Source organism: Periophthalmus magnuspinnatus, chromosome 16 (assembly GCF_009829125.3).
Source record: "Periophthalmus magnuspinnatus isolate fPerMag1 chromosome 16, fPerMag1.2.pri, whole genome shotgun sequence".
NCBI classification, from domain to species: Eukaryota; Metazoa; Chordata; class Actinopteri; order Gobiiformes; family Gobiidae; genus Periophthalmus; species Periophthalmus magnuspinnatus.
Window position 1 is genome coordinate 5,298,840 of NC_047141.1, and position 15,968 is coordinate 5,314,807.

Here is a 15,968-nt window from a genome sequence, read left to right on the forward strand (position 1 = left end):
GGGTCCTGTCTCATAACTGTGAGAGGCTGAACATGTCAGGTAAACCATCCGAGCACAGGGACAGAAGAATACGCTTCATTACAAAGTGACTTGTATAATACAGTCTATAATGTGTCAGAGGTACGTAGTACTCAGTTACATTAACTTTGTACACTAAATTTTACTTTTCAGAGTCCTTTTCTAGCAGCGTACTTTTACTCCTACTTACTTAAATCATATTTTTATTGAAGTAACAGTACTCTTACTTGAGTAAAATTTGCGGTTCCTCTTCCCTCTGTGAGTGAGTGTAAAGTGACTTGAACTTTATGTGTTTTTGTGTTTCTATTTGTGTTTCTTGCAGCCCCTTCAAATATGATTTAGTTTGTCTTATTTTTGTGTCTGTTTGAAGTGACAAAATATGAAATAGTGCACAAAATCTGGTATTTTCAAATTATAAATCAAAATGGCCCTTTAAGTACTTACTTAAGTAGTATTTTTTCTAAATACTTTTTACTCATAATTGAGCAATTTCTTGGACCATTACTTTGTCTTTCTACTTGAATAATATTATTTTTGAAGTAGCAGTACCGTTACTCTTATTCAAGTAAAATTTTTGGCTACTCTACCTACCTCTGAATGTGTCTTATTCATCCATCATAACATCTATTCTCATTTGAAGGGGTCCCACCCAGCAGCAGTGTCAAAGTGCGCTTGACACAAGACAGTGATCAAATATCAGGTGTAGCAGAAGCCCAGTCTGGAGCTGAGCGTGTTAAAGTGGAGTTTAATGGAGGCACAGATAGTGAGCTTTGGGAGTTTGACACTAGACTAGAGCACCAAGTGACAGCTCTGCTCAAAAGAGGTGTTCCAGTCTCAGCCCGAGCCAGAGCACATTACAAGGTACAGTTTCACATTTGTACAGAAGTTATCGTAACACCCTTATAACATTCACTGTGTCTTTTCAGTTAGAGTCGGATGGATTGCACTCTGGGATGACTTTTACTGTGGATGAAAGAAAAGTTATTGACACCATTTTAAACATTGGCTCAAGGAACAGCACTGGTGTAGTAGCAGTGTCACTATGGCAACAGATCCAGCTGCTACAGGGTGTAGTACCTACAGCAGTACAGGTAAAAGCTCCATTTTAAACTTTATGTCTACATTTGGGTTTGTATTACACTAAATTGACTCTTTTGAGCTTTATGCTATGTTATAATGTCATTAAAGCCATACCTGGAGTTGCGTTTCATTTCTTTCACACGTGTTGAGTAAACCTGGTATGTTACTCTGTTCCACCTTGTGATGTCAGGAAGTGGTAGTTTTCAAGTTAACAGCTACCTTTTATTTTGGGAAATTCTAAAGATTGTAAATTCCATGGCTGAAATTATCGAAATTGTCATAACGCTCGGCACAAGGGGGGACCAAAGATACAGAACTCGGGGAAGGTTTACAGTATTTATTTACAAGGTGAAGAACAATCAAATGTGGAACAAGTGGTGAATCGGGAGCAGGGCGTGGGTCGTGGTCCAGGAGCAGGGTGTGGGAAACGGAGGCAGAGACAGGACAGATGTACCGGCAGAGTAGAACTGGGTCTGAGACAGGAAAGCAGAGCGGGTCCAGGGAACAGGAGCAGGGCGTGTGAAGCGGAGTCTGAGACAGGGCGGACTGTACCGGCAGAGTAGAGCTGGGTCTGAGGCATGGAGAGCGAACAGATCCAAGGAACAGGAGCAGGATCTAGTGGAGAGTGAAGTGTCCAATTTTAGCAGAATCAAAAACAATACGAGCAAAAAACAAGAGCTGACCCAAGCATGAATACCACTGAGGTATGCGGACGATCTGGCGCTGAGTGTTAGGTCCTGGCTCTTCTTATTCTCATCAGGTGCGGCTGATTAGAGATTTGCCCCAGGTGTGCACGGGAGGAGCCCAGCTCTCCGCCCCAGCTCCAGACTCAGACACGTGACCAGAAAGCAAAAATACACAAAATAAGCTAGAACAGAGCAGGATCATGACAGAAATGATTCCAGTGAAAGTGTATGGAGTTTAAAAAACACAGTGGAGCACTTCCTGTATTACCACATGACATCACAAGGTGGAACAGAGTGTTTTCTGTTTGAGAGAAAAACACACCATAAATATGGAGGGTTTGTGTGTTTAAACATTTGTTAATCAAAGCAAAACACAACTCCAGGTCTGTTTGTGATGAGGAAAAAAACATTATAAGATACATCAGAAAATAGTTTAATATGGGCCCTTTACAGTTACTTCTGCTAACATGTTAACTACCCCAAAAAAAGCAGACCATCCCTCTCTGCCCGACATTCTAGTATTAAAGAGGGGGCGTTTTACTTCTATGGGGTATTAACTGCTTAAACATAACATATTTAGACCTCCTTTTATTGTTTTGAAAATGCTATCCATCCATCCATCCATCCATTTTCTTCCGCTTATCCGGGGCCGGGTCGCGGGGGCAGCAGTCTAAGCAGGGACTCCCAGACTTCCCTCACCCCGGACACGTCCTCCAGCTCCTCCGGTGGGACCCCAAGGCGTTCCCAGGCCAGCCGAGAGACATAGTCCCTCCAGCGTGTCCTGGGTCTTCCCCGGGGCCTCCTCCCGGTGGGACATGCCCAGAACACCTCCCTAGGGAGGCGTCCAGGAGGCATCCTGAGCAGATGCCCGAGCCACCTCAGCTGGTTCCTCTCAACGTGTAGGAGCACCGGCTCTACTCCGAGCTCCTCACCCTATCCCTAAGGGTGCGCCCGGCCACTCTGCGGAGGAAGCCCATTTCAGCCGCTTGTATCCGCGATCTTGTCCTTTCGGTCATTACCCAAAGCTCATGACCATAGGTGAGGGTAGGAACGTAGATTGACCGGTAATCGAGAGCTTCGCCTTCCGGCTCAGCTCCTTCTTTACCACAACGGACCGATACAGCGACCGCATCACTGCAGACGCTGCACCGATCCGCCTGTCAATCTCACGCTCCATCCTTCCCTCACTCGTGAACAAGAACCCCGAGATACTTGAACTCCTCCACTTGGGGCAGGGACTCACCAACCACCCGGAGAGAGCAAACCACCTTTTTCCGGTCGAGAACCATGGCCTCGGATTTGGAGGAGCTGACTTCTCATCCCAACCGCTTCACACTCGGCTGCAAACCGCCCCAGTGCCTGCTTGCAGGTCCTGGCTCGAAGAAGCCATCAGGACAACATCATCCGCAAACAGCAGAGATGAAATCCTGTGGTTCCCAAACCAGGCCCCCTCCGGCCCCTGACTGCGCCTAGAAATTCTGTCCATAAATATAATGAACAGAACCGGTGACAAAGGGCAGCCCTGGCGGAGTCCAACATGGCCACTGGGAACAGGTCTGACTTACTGCCGGCAATGCGAACAACAGTTCCTGCTCCGGTCATACAGGGACCGGAACAGCCCTTAGCAAAGAGCCCCGGACCCCATACTCCCAGAGCACCCCCCAAAGGACACCACGAGGGACACGGTCGAATGCCTTCTCCAGATCCACAAAACACATGCTGGACTGGTTGGGCATGCTCCCATGAGCCCTCGAGGACCCGATGGAGAGTATAGAAGCTGGTCCAGTGTTCCACGACCAGGACGAAAACCACACTGCTCCTCCTGAATCCGAGGTTCGACTATCGGTCGGATTCTTCCTCTCCAGCACCCTGGAATAGACCTTACCGGGAAGGCTGAGGAGTGTGATTCCCCTGTAATTGGAACACACCCTCCGGTCCCCCTTCTTATACAGAGGGACCACCACCCCGGTCTGCCATTCCACAGGTACTGTCCCCAACCGCCACGCGATGTTGCAGAGACGTGTCAGCCAAGACAGTCCCACAACATCCAGAGACTTGAGGTACTCAGGGCGGATCTCGTCCACCCCCGGAGCCTTGCCACCGAGGAGCTTGCCAACCACCTCAGTGACTTCAGCCAGGGTGATGGACGAGTCCGCCTCTGGGTCCCCAGTTTCTGCTTCCTCCTCGGAAGACGTGACAGTGGGATTGAGGAGATCCTCAAAGTATTCCTTCCACCGCCCGACAACATCCCCAGTCGAGGTCAGCAGCTCTCCACCCGCACTGTAAACAGTGTTGGTGAAGCACTGCTTTCCCCTCCTGAGGCGTCGGACAGTTTGCCAGAATCTCTTTGAGGCCGTCCGATAGTCCTCCTCCATGGCCTCCCCGAACTCCTCCCAACCCGAGTTTTTGCCTCTGCGACTGCCCGAGCCGCGGCACGCTTGGCCCGTCGGTACTCATCAGCTGCCTCAGGAGTCCCACGAGCCAACAAGGCTCGATAGGACTCCTTCTTCAGCTTGACGGCATCCCTTACTTCCGGTGTCCACCACCGGGTTCGGGGATTGCCGCCGCGACAAGCACCACAGACCTTACGACCACAGCTACGAGCAGCCGCATCGACAATAGAGGTGGAGAACATGGCCCACTCGGAGTCCATGTCTCCAACCTCCCCCGGAATCAGGGAGAAGCTCTCCCGGAGGTGGGAGTTGAAGACCCCCCTGACAGAGGGCTCCGCCAGACGTTCCCAGCAGACCCTCACAATGCGCTTGGGTCTGCCAGGTCTGTCCGGCTTCCTCCTCCGCCAGCGGATCCAACTCACCACCAGGTGGTGATCAGTTGACAGCTCAGCCCCTCTCTTCACCCGAGTGTCCAAGACACGCGGTCGGAGGTCAGATGACACGACAACAAAGTCGATCATCGACCTCCGACCTAGAGTGTCCTGGTGCCATGTGCACCGATGGACACCCTTGTGCTCGAACATGGTGTTTGTTATGGACAAGCTGTGACTAGCACAGAAGTCCAATAACAAAACACCGCTCGGGTTCAGATCGGGGAGGCCGTTCCTCCCAATCACGCCCCTCCAAGCGTCACTGTCGTTACCCACATGGGCGTTGAAGTCCCCCAGGAGAACAACGGAGTCCCCGGTTGGTGCACTGTCTAGTACCCCTCCCAGGGACTCCAAGAAGGCCGGGTACTCTGCACTGCTGTTTGGCCCGTAGGCCGACACAACAGTGAGAGACCTGTCCCCGACCCGAAGGCGCAGGGACGCGACCCTCTCGTTCACCGGAGTGAACCCCAACACGCAGCGGCTGAGCTGTGGGGCAATGAGCAAGCCCACACCAGCTCGCCGCCGCTCCCCGCGGGCAACGCCAGAGAAATGGAGAGTCCAACCCCTCTCAAGAAGTTGGGTTCCAGAGCCCAGGCTGTGCGTGGAGGTGAGGCCGACTATATCTAGCCGGTAACGCTCAACCTCCCGCACAAGCTCAGGCTCCTTCCCCCCCAGCGAGGTGACATTCCATGTCCCCAGAGCTAGTCTCCATGTCCGGAGATCCGGTCGTCAAGGTCCCCGCCTTCGACTGCTACCCGGATCTCTCCGCACCCGCCCCTCATGGCTCCTCCCGCAGGTGGTGGGTCCACGGGAGGACGGCCCCACGTCGTTTCTTCGGGCTGGGCCCGACCGGGCCCCGTGGGGAAAGGCCCGGCCACCAGGCGCTCGCTGCCGAGCACCCACCCCAGGCCTGGCTCCAGGGTGGGGCCCCGGTAACGCCAGTCCGGGCGACGTAACTGGCCTTGATCTTTTTCCTTTCATGTGGGGTGAAAATGCTATATTCACCAAAAACAACATATTAACATATTTGATATGTTTCACTTTTGGTTTTGACGCTTTTGAGTCCCCCCTCCCTTTGCTCCCCGAGCTAAGTCACTCCCCTTCAAAGCAATAACATAACACAATCGCTGTGAATCCCACTAATGAATGGTTCGGTAGAAAGCTAAAAAACAAAGTTTTACATAATACTTATATTAAGCTTTTTCCTGGTATGTAAAGAATAGTTCTGTTTCTGGACACCAGTAGGGGGCTGTACAAGGAGTAAGTGATTAGCTGGTGAACAACTGCATGGTCTCTTGTATTTTTTGTTTTGTTTTGACAGATGAACTGCACAGGGGACGTCTCTGCTGACCGCCTCTCTGTCCAGTGCTATGGAGATGTGGGTGGTCTTCTAGAGGTAGGAGTCTTTCGCTCCTATAGAACTCTAGTGGACCTATGGTAGACCTACAGTTCACTTGTAGTAGACCTGAAATAGACCTGTAGTTGACTTATAGTAGACCTGTAATAGACCCATAGTCGAATTATATTAAACTTATAATCGACCTGTAGTAGACATCTAGTTGACCTATGGTTGACCTGTAGTTGACCTCCACATATGTATTTTTGAATAATGCCAGCATCCATCCATCTTGCTTGACAGACCTCCCTTCCTGCCTCTGGCTCTGGGAGTTCTGCTGTGGGCTCTCTCAGTATGTGCCTCCAGTGGCAGCCCACTGTGCGGTTCAGGGCCTCGGTGCAGCAGTCTTTGGACCTCCTGCAGGCTCTGGGGCTTCCTGCTCATGTACAGGTCACGCTTAACCCCTCTCCTCCTGAGACCCCCGGGCTGGAGGTGGGACTGGAGCTGGGAGACTGTCACTTCAAAGGACAGCTAGGGAAGACTGTGGATCAGTACACAGCCAATGCTTCCAGTTATTGTCCAGCTCTGCAGGTAAGTGTGCTACAAGTGCCCTAGCCCTAATGCTACATAAACAGCAGTTAGCTGGCATCCACCTCTTCTGCAGACAGTACAGTTAATTTATTTTGACCTCAAGAGCTACTTATACAGTACATACGGGGCAAGGCACTGGGGCATGTATTACTCAAATACATAAAAATAAATCAAGTACAGGGCCTTTATCTTAAAATGCTGAAATATTCCAATGCAATAAACCATAGTTTTAACTTGATCTTAATTATTATAAAATGTTAACTTTTAATTGGAACTTTTTAATTAGCTTGAAATGGGACTATCAGACAAAAATGTGTGGTTGACAAAATGTTCTATTTAAAAGTACAGTATGTAACTTTCTGGAGCTGGCACATCACCTGCATGATTCCATGGAAATATAAAGTTAAAACCATATTTCGGAACATTCTCCATGCAGAACTCTTCTTCACAGTCACTCCTTGTCCCAGCTTTTATCATTCGTATAACCCTCATGTTGTTGACTGCAGGACAGCTCGGTGCCTGTGTCACTGGTGGTTAGTGCTGGTCTCCGATGGGACGCCCCATTTGGGCTGATCCTCTCCTCTGCTCTGAGCGCAGACGAGCAGGCCCTCAGTATGGTCCTGCACCGGTCCTGTTCCCCTCCCCACGCATCTGCCTCTCTCTCTCACTCTTTCACTGAGCTCAGGAGGAGAGGAGTGCCCCAGGACCTCACTGTACAGGCTACCGCTCCCTGGGGCCCCCACCATCCAGGGGCCCTGCTCATCCAAGCAGGGCCATGTCACTTCAAAGCCAACAGGGTCCAACAGGACAGTGAGAAGAGCCAGATCTGGGCTGTGCAGTCAGACTGTCCACTGACAAAGGTGGGCCAAATGCATGCGCTGTCATGGAATTTTGTAGCTAAGGAAAAATAGTATAACTCTAAAATCCTCAGAGTATCTAGCCTTTTCTTTGTCGACAGCGTTGCTAAGGCAAGTTTATTTGTATCGCACAACTGGTACATAAAGTGATTCAAAGTGCTTTACAGAATAAGAAAGTATTAAAATCACAAGACAACAAATCAAAACATATATAATCCCAAATAATCATCATCAAATAAGAGAAGAGAAGAGTGCAGAATAAAAATATTTCAGTCATATGCACAGCTAAACAGAACTGTTTTGAGCCTGGATTTAAACATTGTCAAAGTAGAGGTCTGTCTCACATCTTCAAGAAGACTGTTCCAGGTTTTAGCTGCATAAAAATGAAACACTGATTCTCCATGTTTAGTCCTGACTCTGGGCACCGGCAGGAGGCCAGTCCCTGAAGTCCTCAGAGGTTCATATTGCACTAACATGTGCGAGATGTACTTTGTAAACCCTTGGCCTTTTCTCAGTGAAGTTCATGATGAAGTCTAAAATGGTTTTCACTTCACAGTTGTGCTGCGTCAGGGTCAAGAAATACCAAAAGTGCAAACCAGGGATCAAAGCAAAGGGCAGCTAGTTTTAATACTTTTTAATCTTAAACAAGTTTGAAGTTATTTTTCGTTTAATCTTTGCTACATTCCATATGTGTCCATTCATAGTTTTGATGCTTCAGTGAGAATCTACAATGTAAATAGTCATAGAAATAAAGAAGAAACAGAAATGAAAAAGTGTGTCCAAGCTTTGACTAGTCATGTACATTTGACAGATTTGACTGTGTCTTAGGTTGTAAGTTGGTTCTGTGCTTGTGGGTCCTCTCTCCAGGCTCACATAAACGGGTCCGTGGTGCTGGATCAGGGGCTCTGGACAGTGTTCATGGAGGCCGGTCTGGATGGAAAACAAGGTTTCCTGAGGATCACTGCACGGGCCCGGCCTGACCTGCTCTTTGAGAGTGAGCTCAGCCATAACCTGCCAGGCTTAGGCCCGGTCCCAGAGCGCTGCAGCCTGCAAGTGAACACTCAGACCGAGACACAGCCCTACAGTGCAGATGTAGTGCTTCACATGGACCACTGCGCTGTGAGGGCCAGAGCAGAGGCACAACACGGCCTACACGGGGAGCTGCTCTACCACCACAACTGCACACTCCTACAGGTACAGAGCAGTATCTCTAGAGGTTATGAAGGTGACATCAAAACAGGCTATTTTTTTTAGAATGAGTGTCAATGATGAGAAATGGGCTTTTCTGTGAAAGCTGTCTAAAATAAAAGTCTACAACTCTGATAAATATTTAGTTTGTACCTGACTCTAAAAATAAGTCAAAACATGTTTAATCAGATTAGGTTTAAGATAAATTCGTTGTCTACAATTTTATTTAAAGACCAAAAACTCCAAAAGCCACTTGGTGCTAATTCACCACTGCTAATATGGCGTCCCTGTCAAATGTGGTCACATGGGTCAGGAGCTCTATAGAGACACTACTGTCAGTTTCCATTTTTCCTTATAAAGCCAACTTGAGTAGCATCTTTGAGTGTTTAGAAAAGGGCTATATAAATAAAATGTATTATTATGAGTTAAAAATGGCTCCATGGACCAAAAAATTGGTCAAAAAATCAGTTCTGCCTCAGTGCCACTCTCAAATAAAATGATGTCACTACATAACCTCTATTATTACATGAAATACAAAATGAACTTACACAACTGTCCTGGGTGTAGACATGGGGGAGTCCTCACAACGTGCGTGCATCTGGCTCTCTGCTCATGTCCTCAGCTCTGAGCAGGTCCCAGGTGACCATGAGTGTGGACGACAGGGAACTGCACACGTCACTGTCTCTCACTAATACAGAGGTACGCAGGTGATGTGTCCAAGTTTAACTCTGTGGACAGTAGAATCCTCATGAACCAAATGATTTTCCCTCAGAGCAAAAAGGAAGTGACTCTTCTTCTGCACCACTCTTTGTCCTTTCTGAAGAAGCTTGGTCTTCCACAAAATGCCTCAGTCAAAATGCATTGTGGGAGTCCTGGAAATGGTTCCTTCAGTTATGTTTTAGAGAGCAGAGTGGGACCACAGGAGGTATGGTGTCTATAATGTCTTCTGTTTTAATGTAATAATTTAATTTACAGAGATGGGTAGTATACAGCTACATTTGCGTTTTTAAAGAAATTGTACTTTTCCGAGTCCTTCTCTACTAGCATAATTTTACTTCTACTTGAGTAATGTATTTATTGAAATAACAGTACTCTTACTTGAGTAAAAGTTGTAGTTTCTCTTCCCACTGTGAGTAAATCTAAAGTGACTTGAGCTTTATGTCGACAATATGAAACATTTGTGTTTCTTGCAGCTCCTTCAGATATGATTTAGTTTGGCTCATTTTTGTGTCTGTTTGAAAATACCAGATTTTGTGCATTATTTCATGTTTTGTCCTTTAAATTGCATTAATTTTAAATTATAAAGCAGATGGCACGTTTCAACAGTTACCCTTTAAGTGGCTCTTACATGTAGTAGTTGTTTTCCCAAATATATTAACTTTATGGACCACTACTTTGTACTTCTACTTGAGTAACATTACTTTTACTTGAGTACAGTTTTGGCTACTCTACCCACCTCTGTTAAAGTGTTGTCTCTGTGTGTCAGCTGCACCAGGAGCTGATGCTGTTCAGACAGTCTGAGACAGTGCGAATGCAGAGCCACTGCACACACAGAGTGGACGCTCTGAGGACACACGGGGTCCCTGTAAACACCAGCATACAGGTGAGACTGAGGGACAGGACCGAGATAGGAAAACAGAAGGGAGGGGTAGGGATAAAGAGGGACAGAGAGGGGACAGAGAGGGATCAGAGAGGGACAGAGAGGGGGCAGAGAGGAACAGGGGATAGAGAGGGGACAGGGAACAGGGAGCGGACAGATGGAAGGTCAGTGGCGAGATGACAGGAGACAGGGGAGGGGACAGAGAGGAGACAGGGGAGGGGACAGAGGGGACAGGGGACAGAGAGGGGACAGGGAGGAGACAGGGCTCCTGAGACTGACCCAGACTGTGTGTGCAGGTGGAGCTCAGGTCTGGTGAGGATAAGGCCCTGATGGTGCAGTCCTGGTTTGACCATAAACCCAGTGGAGTAAAGTTGCAGATGAAACGTCTGCATCTGGTTAGAGAGCTTAAAGGCTCTGTGTGGCACAGCTTGTCCGGGTTACAGCACAGAGGAGTGTCCCGCAGCATACAGGTACAGAGGAGTCCGCATGTTCTTCTAGTCCTGTTGTTTCTGCTGCTTAGAGACATGATGTTTCTCCTGACAGGGCCTGCTCCGCATCCGTGGACCCTTCCCAGAGCTGCAGGCCACAGCTCAGCTCACTGTGGAAGGGCTCAGAGTGCTCTCCTCTGGCCTCAATGTGAGTGCAGCCTCTGGACATGTCTCTGTCCTTGTGTCCTATGTCCCTCCAGCATCTAACCAATCAGCACAGTCCAGGCTCCAGGCTGCCGTGGCAATGCACTTCAAAGGTCTGTCCATCATCTGTGCCCTTAATCACACATGTACACTACCAGTCAAAAGTGGACAAGTTCTTCATGTATTTTTCTTCTTTATTTCTATGATTATTTACACTGTAGATTCTCATTAAAGCATCAGAATATGAATGACACATGTGGAATATGAACTGTATATAACTCCAAACTTAAAAATAATATTTACCCTTTTCTTTGGTTACTGGTTTGCACTTTTGGCATCTTTTGATCTGACTTGGCACAGCTGTGAAGTGAAAACTATTTTAAGAGGCTTCATCATTAAGCTCATAGAGACAAAGCTAAGGATTTGCAGTAGTGTCAGCAAAGGATGGATAGTTTGAGGATTTGAACAAAAAATATTTTTAGTTGGGTGTTTGATCTTTTTTTTTTTTTTTTCAACATAATACCATATATCATGCTTCATATATTTGATGTCTTCTGTGTATATATCATGTATAAAGTAGTAAACATGAATAAAAACAGAGTGGTGTGTCCACACTTTTGACTGCTAGTATATGTTCTAATAGTGTAATATCCATGCTGTGAACAGGGCCTGTGTGCAGTGCCTCTGTGGATGTGCTCTCTCCTCACTGGAGGACACTGCTAATGGGGGATGTGGGAGGATGGGGTGGGACCAGAGGATCTAGAGAGGCCCGTGTCACTTTGAGGCATAACGTCCACAGCCGGAGCAGCCCCATCTTCCAGGTGAGCACTCTGCCTGTTAGGTGAGCACTCTGCCTGTCAGGTGAGCACTCTGCCTGTCAGGTAAGCACTCTGCCTGTCAGGCCTGAGTACCTGCTTGTCACATATAATCACATTGTGAGTCCTCTGTGGTGCTGGGCAGGTGGAGGTGTGGGGGAGACACACAGAGTCCCAGCTGCGCTGCTCCATGGTTCTGAACACTGAAGTCGCCTCCTCTGTGGCTGTGATCCTCCAGGGGCACCATCTCCCGCACAGGTGATCCAACTAAAACACACACACAGTCTAACTATGGGTACTATGAGCCAGTTGTTTTGCTTCACATTTAGACTCTCAAAGTTGTATTAAGAGTGATTTGTGCAAGTTAAATTTTTTATTTTCAAGACGCCATTTTGCCAATCAAGTCCCGTTTTCCCTATCCCTGATATACACCCACTTTTCTGTACTCCATTCACCAATTATTATTTTTTTCATTAATCGTGATACACAGGATGACGCAGCGTCACGTTGTCGTTTTGGTAAAAATGGTATAAATGAAAAAAAAAAAAATCCGCTAGTGTGACGTGCAGCTATCCTTTGAAGGTATCGACAGCTTCACGGCTCTTTGTTGTGATGACATTTACAGTGAGGTCAGCTCCCATTGGGAAGGACATGTTTCTTTTATTCATTTTAGATTAATTTTATTTTTATTTTATTTATTGTGATTTTAAATGTGAAAATTATAACATAATGATCCACCGGTGTTATAGATTATAACCATGGCTCTATAATAAGAACTGGATAAAACACTCCTCTTTCCCGGGGCTAGACCGACTAATGTCCAGGTATTGCAGCTTTCAGAGGCTTTGGCCCAGAAATAATTTTCCCATAGAGCACAACGCATTTTTTAGGAATTCAAACTGTCTATGTTCAGCTGACAGGGCATCCACAGCTTTCACAAAAGTCGGATGTTTCTCTATTTTCACTACACAAACATTTAAAAATGGTAAATCCTCAAAGTGCCTAAAAGTTTGGGCCCATGTTCCAATGAGCACAGGCCTTTGAAAACAATACAACTTCCTTCCAGATTTGATTATATTTCCATGATTACAAGTATAGAGCAGACACAAGCACAGTATGTCTTCTTTTAAGAAACAGTCTTGTTATGACTTTATAGACCTGTAGCATTTCCTGAACATTGCTGAGGCTTCCTCGTGCTCACTCATCACCTCTCTGTACAGTAAAGACCTGGTGCTCAAAGTCATCCAGAAGATCCCTAGGATGCTCATGTACCTGCCATCTCAGCTCAGTGTCCGAACACAGGTAGAGTCTCACACTGTCATGTACTGCATGTGTATATTGTAAGAGCAGGGGTGTCCAAACTATGGCCCTGTAGCAAAAAGCGGATCCAACTCACCACCAGGTGGTGATCGGTTGACAGCTCTGCCGACGTAGCTGGCCTTGATTTTTCTCTTTTCATAAGGGGCTTCTGAACCGTTTTTAGTCTGTCCCGTCTCCCTGGACCTGTTTGCCATGGGTGACCCTACCAGGGGCATGAAGCCCCCGACAACATAGCTCCCAGGATCATTCGGGCACTCAAACCCCTCCACCACGTTAAGGTGGCGGTTCGGGGAGGGGCTTTTCTATTCCCATGTGTCCTTATATCTGTGTAATCCCTTAGTGTCCAGGTAGGTTCCATAGTGGTCCATGGGTGGATACTAGTCTACGTGTCTTATACTTGTTCTGATCCAGCTCAAAATCATTGTAAAGCTATTGAGGAAAGGTTCCTTTCTGTCCTGTGAATGTGACTTTTTACTATCAATACCTGCTCAAATTAGTGTTTGATTTTCAACCCTAATGTTCTGTGTAGTTGAATCAGTCCCGGTCCAGTGTGTCCAGTGTATTGGAGGTGCTCTCGGGTCGGAGGCGCCTCTGGACCTTTGGAGAACTGTCAGCCTTTGGGAGTGGCTACAGACAGACTGTGGAGCTCCAACACTCTTTTCTACAGGTACTCACTCAGTACTCGTCATCTATTCTAACTGTTATAGAAGACATACGGTGCTTGTGTCTACTCCATAATCTATGACATCCATGGATCGTTATGTCATAATTTGGACATTTTAACACGCATATTTATCTGAAACGACTTCATAAGAAAAACAAATCCGCTGGGAGCTGACGTCAGTAAACCTCCTCACAACAAAGCACCACATGCTGTCGGCCCCTTCTATGGAATGCTGCTATCACACTAGAGCAACAGATTTCTTTTCAGTTGTACCACAATGATTAAATGATGATGCCCACTGCGATGTATGACAGATTAAGAAAAAAAAATTGCAGTATGAAGTATGTACAGAGCAGTGGACGTTTGGTGGTAGTGGTGAAAATGGGGGTTGAGTATGGCATCTTACAAATAAGCGAGTAAAGATTACTCAAATATGCACAAATCACTCCAAATTCAACCACAGTGTCAGTGAGAAGGAAACCGTTATAACATGGTTTAAATCTCTGAAAAGTAAATTTTGTGTTCCAGTTCAAACCGCTTCCAAGGACAGTCAGAATGCGAACAGTGTATGAAAGGAGAGACTGGAGCTACCGTGTTGAGCATGATGCATTGTGGGGTACTCAGGAGCTCTCCCTCAATGGGCTTCTCTCTGCTCCTCCAGCGCTGGACCTGGGAAACCACACAGTGCAAGGTAAATCAGTCAATCAAACTGTATTTGTCCCTGATGGGCAGTTTAAGCACATTTAGCAGCAAAATACAATAATAATGGAAAAGCAAATGTCAGTTCAACGAGTAGAGTCATCAGCTCCAGAATCAGATTAAGGAGGGTTCCAACCCTCAGGACAAAGGTGTCCCCCATCTGGTGTCCCTCATCTGGCTAGCATAGCTGCCTCCTAGCATGGTTGCCATGGATACAAACAAAGTGTTCAAATCACACAATCCAGTAGTCCTTAACTTCTGTAGGGTAAAGACAGCAGCCCCTCCCTAGACCCTCACACAGGACCTAAGCTAAAGCCTCTTACTGTTGTGCTCACACAGTTCACATCAGCTCTGCTCCTCGGAGGACCAGCCTGGATGTGACGTTGGAGCGTTTTCCTGAGGGACGGATGGACAGCATCTCCTTGGATTGGACCAGACATGGACAATTCGAACAGGTCTGAAACACTGGGAAACCGTTTTGTGGCTCAGCATTAAAGCCAGCACATATATACAGCTGAGTGTCTCTTAGTTCTCTCCTCTATTTCTGCTGAACTTAAAAATACTTTTCTGGACTAGTGTTAAAGTGAAATGAACTTTTTGCTGCTAAAGTGTGTATATGGAGTTTTAATAGCATACGTAGTATATATAATGGCATATCAATAGTGTACTGTTCCTAATCATGGCCGGTGGCCACTCCAAAATCCAGTACTATATGACATCACACAGGACTGCCGTGATATTAGTCAGGTGTTTCTGATTACAAACACCTGGCTGCGAGGGCAGAGTTTGAAGTGTGGTTACCTGTTAAATCAATCACACTGTTCCTTATCTCGCTTAGCCCTGCCTCTCCTCCCCCCTCACTCTCCCCTTTAGTCCTCCAAGTACTACCTAGTTTAGCTGCTCTTCGAAATGTGGCTCTGGGCAGAGTTAGGTAGTCCTACATTAAAGATATATGATGGAACTTTCTGGAGGTGATGGTGATGGAAAGTTAAAACCACACTTTGTAATATTCTCCATAGAGACAGATATGTTTTTGTGCCATACAGTTTAAGATTATAGGTAAAGAAACTAGCAGGAAGAAGCCCTCCTCTAAGCCAATCAGGAGTGAGGTTTGTGGAGATGCAAGTCTACTTGGAGTAAAGACATATGTGTTTATATATTTTTCAGTGCTATAAAAACATCTATTTTTTGGCTAAAGTGTTACATACTGTGGCTTTAAATAGTTGTGTTTCATGTTTCTTTGTTTCAGGTGCGGGTGCTGAGTTTGTGGAGTAGGTCGGAGGAGATGAATGAGACCAGGCTTGAGCTAAAGCAGCCATTTTCACCCAAACTTCGCCGTGTCTCTTTGTCCTCTTTGTCTCAGAGCTTAGAGAGAGAGCAGCGCCACAGCCAGCAGGTCAGACCCATGCTCATGTTTCTGTGAATGTGTTCTGGTTGGAAACAGGCAGAATGGCAGAAGGACTGAAATTGTGCAAATCTTAAAGCGGGGGTATTATACAAGATCAACTTTTTTGAGCTTTCTACCGTGTTATAATGTTGTTCCCTCATCAAAAATGTGCCTGAAGAAGTTTCAGATGTCATCCATGCATGAGTAAATTAGCAATCTCTCCTGGGCCCTATTCGAACCCTCCTTATGGTTAGTTTTAAGATTTGTCCAG